Below are 13,499 nucleotides of genomic sequence, written 5' to 3' on the forward strand. Positions count from 1 at the left end.
ATGACATAGTATATATATATATATATATATATATATATATATCAACACTATGCAGAAACATATGAATTCATCACACAATCCATTTCATAAAATAAAAACATTTCATAAGGGCTTGTTCCTGTGCAAGTTTTGAAGAAAGAACCAAGTAAAACGTTTTAGGGGATTCAATCAAACATATATGTGTATATCCCAAAACCTTTTAATGCAAGTTCACTCACCGGTACTTGTTGAACCTTTAATCGACTCTAACTTCCCTAATGGTCCAAATGGGGTTGAGGGGCCTTGTTGGAACCTATCATGCACAAAAACATCACAGCCAATCCAATTTATATTAATATCATTCCAAAAGCTGTTTCCAAATGCAAGCTTCAATAGCCCTTCCTATCTACCTTTCAATTACCATTTGATTGGCTATTCCATTTCTCTACTTTAGTAACACTAGAAATAGATAAACAATTTCAGCAAATAACACAACTCATAACTCTAATTACTAGCCATCATCAATAACTTAAAATCAATCCTAATTCATCACTCACCTTGGTGGATGGTAATAAAACTTCTTCCCAAGAGTCCTCAAGCTATCGTGAAACCTCTCTTTCTCTTTCTACAAAGTTCAATTGGTGAGAGAAAGTATTGAAGAAAGACTTTTAAGGGGTTGTTTAAGGTGAAAGGGTAAAAGAGTATGAAAAACCCTACAATAGGGTGTGTAAAGCACGAAAATTGAGGGTAGTTTGAGAGAGTGATGGAAGCTTGAGAGAAACTTTCATGGAAGAGGAGAAAAACGTGAGATGGGAGGAGGAGGAAGAAGAAAAAGTTGCTAGAGAAATGTGGAAGCTGCTAGAAAAGATGAGATCTTTATAGTTAAAGCTTATCTAATTTCTCATGCAATTACAATAATGCCCTTAACAAGGCCACTTGTCTTCCTCCTTTTCTTGTGTAATCTTTTTAACTCTTTTGACATTGAGAAAAGGTCCAGTATCCTCTGAAAGAGGTCCCTTAAGTAGCCTCCAAAAGTCCTAGCTTCAAAAATCCCTTAAACTTGTTATTTGTGAAAATTACGGTGAGGGCCGCGGCTCTCAATTTTCAGCACCGTGGCGCTTAAATGTTCTGTCCAAATTTGTTCTTTTGGTGCAGTACTTTCACTTCGACAAGGATTTTGACCACTTGCTCGTCAAAACTGGGAAAAGTAGTAAACATAAAAGTTTTAGCCCTGCCTCTTAGCCTTTTAATGGTCCAAAAATCATGTTATTTAGACTTCTGTAGTGGGAGATATTCTTGATAAACCAAAACATATACAAATAGAGCAATAACCCACTATGCACCTTTCTTCACCAATTGAAATTATTTTTTAATCCTACTCCTATAATGACATAAAATAATTATAACTAACATAAAACTAGCATCATTAGCTCAAATTAAACCTTTAAACATAAGTTCTACCTCGAGTTACACATTTATAAAGGTTAAGGTTTCACAGTTAGAGCTTTGTTAAAATCATACATTTGGGTCAAAAACCAAGAGGAAGCAAGATAGAAATTATTAAAGAGATGGAACGCGTTGAAAGAATTTTTGTTTCCTTGGAAACTCGAAGCAAAGAGTCCACACCATGAGAGTTTAAGCCACCATGTTTTTCAAGGAGATAAAGCTTTCTAAACTATATCTTGAAGCTAAAAGCTGAATGTATGGTAAGAGACTTCATGTTTGGGCTATTTATTTATAAATTCAAGCATGTGATAATCATTTAATCTTTATGGCAGATTTAATATTGAGGGTTGAATGATGCTAAAAGTTTAGTTTTGAAGGACTAAATCATCAACTGCGGTGAGTGCTTGGGCATATCTCTAGGTGATTTATATTAATTGGCCATAGGTTGAGTAAAGAAGCCCTGATAGTATGGATTTACAATGTGATGTTTGAATGCTGTTGCAAAGTTTGAGAAATAAAAATTTAATTAAACATTGAGTACAATTTCCATTGCCCTTGTGTATTAAGTACTTAATTTAAAAAAAAAATATTGATGAATGCCAAATATGGGTTATTAGGGACTGTTGAAATGGCACTTTGATTGTTGGAAATTCTACCAAAATTGTGGCCGTGAACCAAAGGCAGACTTGTGAAGTTTGGAAGAGAATAATTGAGTTGGGAAAAAAAATTTAAATCAATGAAGCTCAAATAAATTAGAATACATTATCTTGAGGCATTGAACCCATGAAGCCTAGGATGATGATGCTGGTTTGAAAAATGCTGAACTCTGTGGCAGAATTAAAACAAAATTGAGCTAAGGCTCAAAGGATAAATATTGGTGAGAAATCCCACCAATTGAGGTGAGTGGGTGCTAAATTTCAAAACTATATCCCTATAAATATATATTATATATGTTACATTTGATAGTTGACGAAATTGTGAAAAGCATGAGTTAGTAGAAAGCCCTAGGTTGTTTGTGATTGCAATCAAGGATTTGAAATCCCTTTTTTTCTCTATATTACACGTAAGTATATATCTACATTCTTTTTATTATGGGGAAACAAACCTTTGATTGGCTTTTCGCTTCAAAATCATACCTTGCAAGCTTGTGTGATGTTTAGGCCAATGGCCATTACTTGATTCATGGGATTTGATAAAAAAATTATCGATTTCACTTAGCATGCTAATTTGATGGATATGCCATGCCTTGAAATAAATTATGCATAACATTCAATTTATGATTATATTGTTTTTAATCTATCATGTTTTGCAAATGCATTTAATTGCCATGATTTTCATTTTAACGTGATTGAGATACTCTGGGGTAAGATCTATTACCATACCAGGTTAAGTGGGTCTTTATGCACAATGTAGTGATTGTTGATTATCGATATTTGATTGTCAAGGGGGACTTGAAGCCTCGATTCACATTAGGTGGCGTGGGCAGTTCCCACAAGTAGGTAAAGGGGGACTTGAAGCCCCAATTTGTATTAGGTGGTGTGGGCAGTTCCCATGAGTAGGTGATGATGTTTGAGAAAGTAAGCCTAAGAGCTATACTAAATCTACCTGAGGATGATGGTTACTTATTGATTTTTATTATACATTGCATGGCATTAACACTTGAAATTTATCATTGAATGGCAAGTGAAATTTATGTATTCATTGGTGACTAGTTATTTCGCATATTTTTATGTTTGAGACTCTTCATTCTACACTTGCCATTAGATTTACTGTTGACAGAATATCAAAGTTGAAAGATTTTCTAGCATTCTAAATATAACCGTTTTCATATGTATTTACTTGTGATGCATTATTCTTAAGACTTGCAAGGTATAAAAATCTCTTAGTTTAATAGAGTATGTTTTCAACGCTTACTCTTGGATTTGTAAATATTTCATCTTTATGTTTGTTTACCCTCCCCGCCTGCTCACGGAGTCGATGATCACTGAGTTTGTGAGACTCACCCACGTTATTTAATGTGTAGATAAATAGCTAATTGGGGACATCGTTGGCTAAGAATGCTTTTGCAGTTGTGTAGGTAATGGCATCTCCTAGCTTTCTTCGCGTCGCTTTGCTATCTAGTTGTCCAGTTGTTATAAAGTTGTAATAAATAACGTGTTTAGAAATATTTTGAGACTAAGATCTTTAAATATTGTAAATTAAAATGTGGAGTTATGCCATCAAAATGCTTTGAACTATTACTTGGTTATTATTATTTCAATGTGAATTATCGATGAGACAATGATATTGATGATTGACAAATTTAGTTAGAGCAGTAATGAAAATGTGAGGAAATAAATACAGGTGAAATAAAATGCTTAAAAAGGCTAACCAGGTTGTATAGTATAGGCTTGTTTATATGACCTGTGTACCGGTAACGACCGTGTGAGTGTGTCATTATAGTCTTGGTATCAGAGCCCTACGTTTAGAAAAATCCTAGGAATTCTCGAGTTTGTCAGAAGAGTGTCAAGGGTAATGTAGAGTCTTATCCATGGTTCGTGGCTACAACATGGATTTTGGATAAGAGGCTACACAAACCCCTTAATTTTAGTAAGCCACCTTTATTAATAATTTTGATATTTATTTGAAGGGTGATTGTCGCTGTCTAGGTAAAGAGATGCCGCATAGGATGCGAGCCGCCTTAAGGGAAACTAGAGGGTTTAATGCCCCAGATGACACTATGGAAGGACCACGTGCATCCTTCTCTAGAAGCAGTGGGAGAGGTAGACTTAGAGGTCGAGCCGCCAGGCCTCAAAGTAGCCAAAGTTCTAGTGAGAGGTGACCTGGTACCAGTTCTGAGGATACGGGAGGTGATCATCCTACGGTACTAGTGAAACTCTAAAGGAGATAGCAGTTGGATTGCGAGGGTTAACCTACGAGTTTATGGAGTTTAGGAGACATGGAGTGTATCAACCTAATGAGACAATGGGTCTTGAAGATTCAGATCATCAACCTTACGAAAAAACAGATCGGGGAAATGTCATGGTGACTCTAGGTGATTTTATGAAATTAAAACCCCCTTCCTTTTCTTGTACTAAATTAACGGAGGACCCATAAGTATTTTTAGATGAAATGGACAAAATTTGTACAACATTGGGTTATTCTAGTCGCCAGGCAGTTGAGCTAACAGGTTTTAGATTGATAGAGGTAGCACAGATATGGTTCGCTACGCTCAAGTGCAATAGACCTCCTAGTTTTGGCCCACTTACTTGGGAAGAATTCACACAAGCCTTTATGGACAGATTTCTACCTGAAAGCATGAGAGACGCTAAGGCACAGGAGTTTGAAACTTTAATGCAGGCGCTTGGGATGACAGTGTAAAACTATGACATTTAGTTGACTCAATTGTCGAGATATGCCCTGTATTTGGTTCAGATTGAAAGGGAGAGAATAAAACGGTTCATTAAGGGGTTACATGAGCCAATACACAAAATTCTAGTCTCTCAAAGATTTACATCCTATCTTGAAGTAGTTGATGCCGCTAGAAAAATTAAAGCGAAACGTAAAGAGGTTAGGGTGGAAAGAGAGAAGAGTAAAAGAAATTGAGGTAAGGGATCTGCTAGATATAAAGACCTTAGTAGGGGTAAATATGCCAATATAGCTGGCCAACAAGGTCGAAGGGATGGTAACTTACTCAGAGGATCAACATTCTCTAGTCTACCGAATCAAGGAAGAAATTTTCAGTTTCGTAGTCCCCCACGTAGTAGTGATTTTAGTGGGATTAATTACAAAAAGTTATGAGCAGTAGAATGACTAATTCAAATCCTAGACAGAGTAATCACTGGGGTCCTTACTACACTTTTTGTGGTAAGACACTTACAAGGCCATGTAATCAGATGACGGCATTCTGGTATGAGTGTGGGGGAGTTGGTCATGTGAAGAGGGATTGTTCTATCTTTAGACATAATCAGGAGATGGCTCGTGGTTCAATACGACTCGATTTTGTTATCGCACCGGCAGTTATACCACCAACCAGAAAGTTAGGAGGGATAAAGGAAAAGGGGTAGCTTCCTCGTCACGAAGTATATCAGCAGGGTCAACTCAACAAGGTGTTTTCGGAGGGGGCCAAGCTAGAGTGTTCTCTTTGACACCATAAGATGCTCATGCCTTGAATGTAGTGGTAACATGTACTCTTTTCATTTGTGGTTACAAAGCAGTAGTTTTATTTGACCCAAGATCCACCCATTCTTTTGTGTCTTCAAATTTCATGCCTAAATTAGGCAAGCACTATGAATATATGGATCAACAGTTAATAGTAACCACCCCATTGGAAGAATCATATGTTGCGGAGATGTGTTCATTCTTGTCTAGTTCAGATTAAAGATAAGGACACTTAGGTGGACTTAGTGTTAATGACAACATTGGGAGTCGACATGATACTGGGAATGGATTGGCTAGTATCTTGCTATGCTAATGTAGATTGTTATTGCAAGTTGGTGAAGTTTAAATTCCCTGGAAAGCTGTCATTTATTATTTATGGTCACAGTAGCCTTTTGGTTGATAATGTGATGGCTAGAATTACTAGAGAAGTACAGAGTGAAGAAGGAAATTTAGAAGCTACACCAGTAGTAAATGAATTTGTAGATGTGTTTCTGGAAGAGCTGCTTGGATTGCCTCCCAAAAGGGAAATTGAATTTCGTATTGATTTGGTTCTAGAAACACATCCAATATCGATGCCTCCATACCAAATGGCGCCGGTAGAGTTGAAGGAGTTAAGGAAACAATTGCAAGATTTAATTAACAAGGGCTTTATTTGCCTGAATGTGTCACCTTGGGGAGCGCCAGTGCTGTTCGTAAAGAAGAATGATGGTAGTCTTAGGCTATGTATAGATTACCGGTAGCTTAATAAAGTTACAATAAAAAATAAATATCCATTTCCAAGAATTGATGAATTGTTTGATTAGCTGCAAAAGGCTCAATGCTTTCCAAAGATTGATTAGAGGTCTGGATATCATCAATCAAGGATCAGGGAAGAGGATATACCTAAGACTGCATTTCATACGAGGTATGGACATTATGAATTTTTGGTGATGTCTTTTGGATTGACGAATGCCCTTACTGCTTTCATGGACTTGATGAATAAAGTGTTTCGAGCATACCTGGATAAATTTATAGTCATCTTTATTGATGACATTTTACTATACTCGAGAAGTTGGGAAGAGCACGCACAACATTTAAGGATCGTGCTACAGACCCTACGGGGAGCATAGAATGTATGTGAAATTTTCTAAGTGCGCATTTTGGTTGAGTAGTGTTGGTTTTCTAGAACATATTGTATCTAAGGATGGAGTACAAGTAGATCCCAATAAAGTTGAGGCAGTTAAGAATTGGGCTAGACCCACAAGAGTTGCAGAAATTAGGAGTTTTCTAAGACTAGCTGGGTATTATTGATGATTTGTAAAAGATTTCTTTAAGATAGCCTTTTCGTTAACGAGGTTAACTCAAAAGGGGGTAGGATTTGAATGGTCAGAGGCTTGTGAACATAGCTTCCAGACATTAAAAGCTTGTTTGACTTCCGCACCCATATTAAGTCTGCCATGTGGGTTCGAGGGCTACATTGTTTATTGTGATGCTTCGAAGGGTTGGATTAGGGTGCGTATTGATGCAGCATGGTAGAATCATTGCTTATGCCTCAAGACAACTTAAGAGGCATGAATATAATTATCCTACACATGATCTGGGGATGACAGAGATCATGTTTGCCTTAAAAATATGGAGGCATTATTTGTATGGGGAAATTTGTGAAATATATATGGATCACAAAAGTTTGAAGTATCTATTTCAACAGCGAGATCTAAATTTAAGGCAACATAGATGGATGGAATTGTTGAAAGACTATGATTGTATAATACTCTATCATCCCGACAAGGCAAATGTCGTAGTTGATGCCCTGAGTTGAAAGTTAATGGACAGTATGGCACACATTACAGTGGAGAGAAGGTCGATATGCAAGAATTATAGGATCTGGGTAATATGGGAGTTAAATTTGAGGTCAGTGGATCAGATGCAATATTGGCACATTTTAGGGTCCGACCAATGCTAGTAGATAGAATTCGAGATGCTCAAGTTAGAGATACATTTGTAATGACTATTTTGGGGAGTATGGGTGAGCAAGTTTCTGAGTCTGATTTTGGGTCTGATGGATTGTTGAGACATAGATCTCTAATCTACGTGCTAAATTTAGATGGATTAAGGGAAGAAATTATTGAGGAAGCACACGTTGCTATTTATGTAGTACATCTAAAAGCCACCAAGATGTATCATGATTTAAGATCCGTATATTGGTGGCAAGGATTGAAGAAGGATGTAAGGGAATATGTTTCAAGATGTTTGGTGTGCCAACAAGTGAAGGCAAAGCATCAAAGACCTTTAGGATTGTTACAATCGTTACTAATACCTGAATGGAAGTGGGAACATATAGCAATGGACTTCATAACAAGCTTGCCCTGAGCTAAAAGAGGATACGATTCCATATGGGTAATTGTAGATCGGTTGACTAAGTTAGCATATTTTCTCCCGATCAAGACAAAGTTTGGGGCAACACAATATGCTCGAATTTGCATTAATGAAATTGTTAGACTCCATGGTGTACCAGTGACCATTGTGTCTGATCGGGGACCATAATTTACTAGTCGATTTTAGAGAAAGTTACAAGATAAACTAGGGACCTGATTGGACTTTAGTATAGTATATCACCCTCAGACAGATGGCCAGTCTAAGCGCACGATTCAAACATTGGAAGATATGTTAAGAGCAATCGTGTTGGATTTTGGAGTTTCTTGGAACTTATAGTTGCCTTTAGCAGAATTTGCATACAATAACAATTACCAGGCGAGTATCAAGATGGCACCGTTTGAGGCATTGTATGGGCAGAAGTGTAGGTCACCCATTGGATGGTTAGAAGTTGGGGAAAGGAAATTGTTGGGGATGGAGACGGTACAAGCGGCAGTAAAAGAAGTACAAATAATTCAATAACGAATATTGGTAGCTTAGAGTAGATAGAAGTAGTATGCCAACAACAAACATAGACCCCTAAAGTTCGAAACAGGTGCTATGTATTTCTAAAAGTGTTGCCATGTAAAGGAATACGAAGATTTGGCAAGAAAGGGAAACTCAGTCCTCAATATATTGGCTCGTTTGAAATACTGGAACATGAAGGTGTTGGTCTTAAGTAAATGTGCTAGGGGGTGAATAGCACTTTTTGGCTTTTGGCAAGATGAGGAATTAATTCCAAAAGCAATGAAAATAAAAAAAAGAGTAGACAATGTGCAAGAATTTAGAGTGGTTCGGTCCAAGACCTACATCCACTACCTTGATTATCCAACCAAGGATTTTCCAAACTAATCCACTATAAACAGGTGAAATTCACAAGCTTTCACCAAGCTTTACAATGGCTTTTATCAGGCTTAGTCAAAACCTTTCACAATAGTTTTTACCGGGATCAACTAAAACCCAAAGTGGTTTTTCAAAGGCTCAACCGCAACCTTTCACAATGGTTTTTCATGAGCTCAACCAAAACCCAAAGTGGTTTTTCAAAGGCTCAACCACAACTTACAATAATGGCTTTTCACGAGATTAACCAAAACCCAACACTTAACTTTTCAAGGCTAAGTTAGAATCTATACTCAATCAAGCAACCCTACCTTGAATAAACCCTTTAGAGTGACCCATTCACTCTAAGAACATAAAGAGAAATGAAATAGAAGTGTACCTATGATCACAAAGTTGATCTAAGTGGTACAAGTTGAAGTGCAAAACACAACTACAAAGATGGGCGTTGAGTGCAATAAAGTGCAGAGAGATTTTTGGTTGTTTTTGAGCTCTTTTTGCTTGAAAGCCTTTTATATTCTCTCTATATGTTTTCTAACTGTTGGAAGAACCTTTTATACTTGAAAAAACAACTTTGATGGTAGTTTGACAGTTTATGGCTTTTAGAAACAGTTGTGAGTTGGTTCTAGCTATTAATCTATCTTCTAGTGCTCTGGTTTAAATTGTTGACAGAGAGCTTTTAGTCGACAAGCTTTCTTCTTAGTCGATTAAGTTGTTTCTGTCTTCTGGTCTCACTTTCTGGCAGTTTTGGCAATGTGCACTTAATCGACTAACTTACTTCTTGGTCGATTAAGTTGGTTCTGTCTTGAAGTCCTAATTTTTGGCAGAAGCTTCTTAGTCAACTAACTCACTTCTTGGTTGACTAAGTTGGTTCTGTTGCTCAATACTCTTCAGCCTGCCATTTCTCCAATTTGAATTTTAGCCAACCAATATTCTTCATTATTCAACTAAGGACCTTCTTTTTTGTTGATCAATCATTTTTCCTTATTCATATGATTTTTGATATGTGCATTTGAATGATTGATTAGCTATTGCATACAATATTTGTCCTGCACACTTAAGTGGAGATATTAGACACAAATGAATGGGAATGTTTTATTATCATAAAAAGCTAATGGAGCCAACAATCTCCCCTTTTTTAATGATGACAAAACATTCCTTGGTTAACAGCACAGTATCCTTTTATTCTTTTTAATCTTGTAGAAAATGGGGATTGCTCCCCCTAAGTGTGTGCTCCCCCTTAGTGTGCATATTTTGCTTATTCATTCTAGCAAATTTTATTCATGTCATATAGAAAATGACACTACACATTTAGAGTATATATATGCAGAAATATAAAGTGATTTACAGCAGGTGAATGTTGACAGATTATCATCAAAATTTCAGCAGTGTCTGTCAATAATATATTATTATTAGATTTTGTCTATGCCCTTCATCATTCAACAGATATAATATACTCAACATCCATATGTATTCACAAACACAATCCATTCACAATTTCATAATAAAAATCAAGCATTAGCATACTATCCCAATATCAGTACAGCACCAGATTTTTATCAGTAGTAGTTAAAATACCATAGACAGTAAGACATCATCAAATATTTAATTATCAACAACCAAATAACATAAACATATTAGCATCCCATTTCACACACAAAAACATAAACAACAAGGTTAAACTCAAGTGTTCAAAACAGATAACCAAAAAATAATAGTTAATGTTTTGAAACTGCCCCTAGATAATTTCTACTTCCTATCTCCCTTAATCTTTCCATAATTTCTCCTCTAAGGTCCCTGCCATACTTCTCCCCCTTTTTGTCATCATCAACTCCTAATCATCTTCTGAAGAGGATGAGTGAGAGGACTCATCAGTACCATATTGCACATTTAGGGGTTGAGGAGAGGATAAGGTTAAGGTGGTGATTTTTCAGGGGATGAAATCTCAAGAGGGTTTTGAGGAGAGGAGATTGTTGCTAGCCTAGCCTTCTCTGCCAATCTAGAGTATTTTCTCCTTTTGACGAATTTTGCTTTTATGGCCATTGTTTTCTTGCTCTTACCAAGTGGTTTGGATTTAGCCTGTGGGTCTGCAGCAACCTTCTCTTTTCCTTTCCCAAACTGCCTTTCTGTAGTGGACTCCTTGCTTGTGCTTTGGCTGCTACCTTTTCAACTTGCTTCTCTATGACCATTTGATGAAAAACATCCATAATGGATACTTCTTCTGAATTTGGAGGAAAGGGCTACCTTTTTTAAGGTTCTGAAAGAGGATTCTCATCCAATGAACCAAGAATTTCTGTTCCTTGTTTTGATTCATTTTTGTTCTAAGGCTCAAGTGAGGGGGTTTTTCTTGGCTGATCCACTTCAAGATCATGACCTTCCCCTTGGAAAGCAGAACCTTCTTGTCACAACCCAAATATCGGGCCATGACTGACGCATGGGCTCAATGGGCATAGCCCACTAAGCCCAAGCAAGCCTTTTTACGCAAACCCGATCATCATTTCTAAAATCACATATTGAAATTTTGAACTAAAAATATTTCAGTAATATTCTATAGTGACCCAAAACTCACAATTTTTTATGTCAAAATAATGTCACCCGTTTGCCAACTCATAGTGGCATCGGTAATCAAATATACATAATTGACTTATAATATGGATCGTAGCGGATTACATTACATATATGAGTTCACAAGTAACAGACCCTTGACCATTAGCGGAGTGATCATGGGTGAAAGTACAGCTACTGAGATGCCATTGTCATGACCCGGTACTCCCCTTGAGCTCGTGACAATCGTCGCAACGTCCCGATAGACATTCATTGCCTAGAATACCAATCGGAACCTCGCAAGGCTTTAATATCAATTTTCGCACCTCCCCTGTGAGCAACAGTTGTTAAGTATCATGTTTTGAGAGATTATAAACTATTTCCAAATCAAAACAACAGAAAAATAATTTTTTTCTCACAAGGGCATTTTGGTCATTTTTCCTCAAAACTCTCGAAACCAGCTAAAAATGTATTATGTGAGTTGAAAACACATATTTCATAATCAAAAATAAGTTTAGATGTCTAAAACATTCATTTAAAATGAAACTATACCTATTTGAATATAATAAAAATATTCAATAAAATTTTTTATTTTCTTATAAAACAATATTTATAGAGTTACCAATAAATAATTTTTATAGCATAAAAGCTAAATAAATTCATACATACTGTAATACAGATAACCAAAGCATAAGATTTAATTTATAGTGACACGTGGGCTCACGATGACCAAAAGTATCAAAAGCGATAAACCTACAATTTTTGAGGATGCAAGTCCAACTGTAGCCCTCAACGAAATTATTCATCTACCGACTATCCTAAGCTTGAAAGGGGTGGAAAGGAGGGTGGTGAGATTATATAATCCCAGTGAGTAAATAAATACCATCTAAAATATCTAAAGCTGAGTAAATTGAGACAGATAAAATAGTTTAACATACTGTAATTCATCACCTTTCAACTCATTTCAACCAAATAAAATCAATTCATATAAATCAAGTAATTAACATGGCTTATGAATTTCTTAAAACTTTGGCTCGTCAAAATCATTCTCATACTCAGTTATCAAGGATACCTTGGCTGAGGGCTATCCCAACCGAGATCACCAAGACTATTAAAAAATTATGTACGCATAAATCATGTTTTTATTTTGAAAGCATAACCGTTCCTTGGCGTTGGCTGAGTTCACCCTCACGTGATGGTTTGACGTGAAGTGAACTCTAAAGTTTTAACCTCAGGAGTTATCCAACCATGCCTCTCATACTGAGGTATGAATATAATAGGGTTACCGTACCCTTCTAATAGGCTGGTCCACAGAACCTGTCCACTGCAGCGACCAATTTATAACCCACAAGTTCAATAAAATTCAACAGCATGACATGGCAATTATTTTATTTTACAGCCTCTCAAGGCAAATCAACAGTTTATACTTTTTTAGTACATTTACCAATTCCACTATTAATGCCAATATTATCATAAGCCATTCAATTCAAACCATGATTTATAACACAATAATTAGTCTCCAATTACTCCATTTTCAAAACCATCATTCAATTTCAAAACAATTTTATAAGATCATTTCATTTAAATCACATTTTAGTTACAAAACACAAAGATTTATCATTTAACTCATTTTCCATAAAATCACAAAATCGGATAAAAACCACTTAAATAATTAAGATGATAGTAAGGTTACTCACCGTATCAGGAGTTTTAAATACTCCTATTCTCAGTCCTCTGACACAACGTCTTTACCCTTGTTAGAGGGTTCACCACCTATATACAATACACGACACATAATTCAATATACTGTGTCATACCATTATAAATCTATTTCAGGCTCTTTACTAATGCATGAAATGGGATGTGAAACGCTTGGGTAACCATCTAAATACGGTGTTCAATAGAAGTTCAATTGTGTACCTAAATAAATTGGCATTGGCCCAATTCGATCTATCACCCGATTAATTGGCCAATACGTTCAATTCAACTCCAAATAATTCCATTTTTTCTCCTAATACTCCATATCATCAAACACAAATTAAATAACTTGAAATATGGCAAAATCATCTTCACATTTTCTCTTAGGAATTTCGGCCATAGAGGGTTCACTAATAATATAATTTTTCAAGCTTGATTCGCACACCATAAATCACTAATTCCTA

This window comes from Theobroma cacao, chromosome 2 (assembly GCF_000208745.1).
Source record: "Theobroma cacao cultivar B97-61/B2 chromosome 2, Criollo_cocoa_genome_V2, whole genome shotgun sequence".
Classification (NCBI taxonomy): Eukaryota; Viridiplantae; Streptophyta; class Magnoliopsida; order Malvales; family Malvaceae; genus Theobroma; species Theobroma cacao.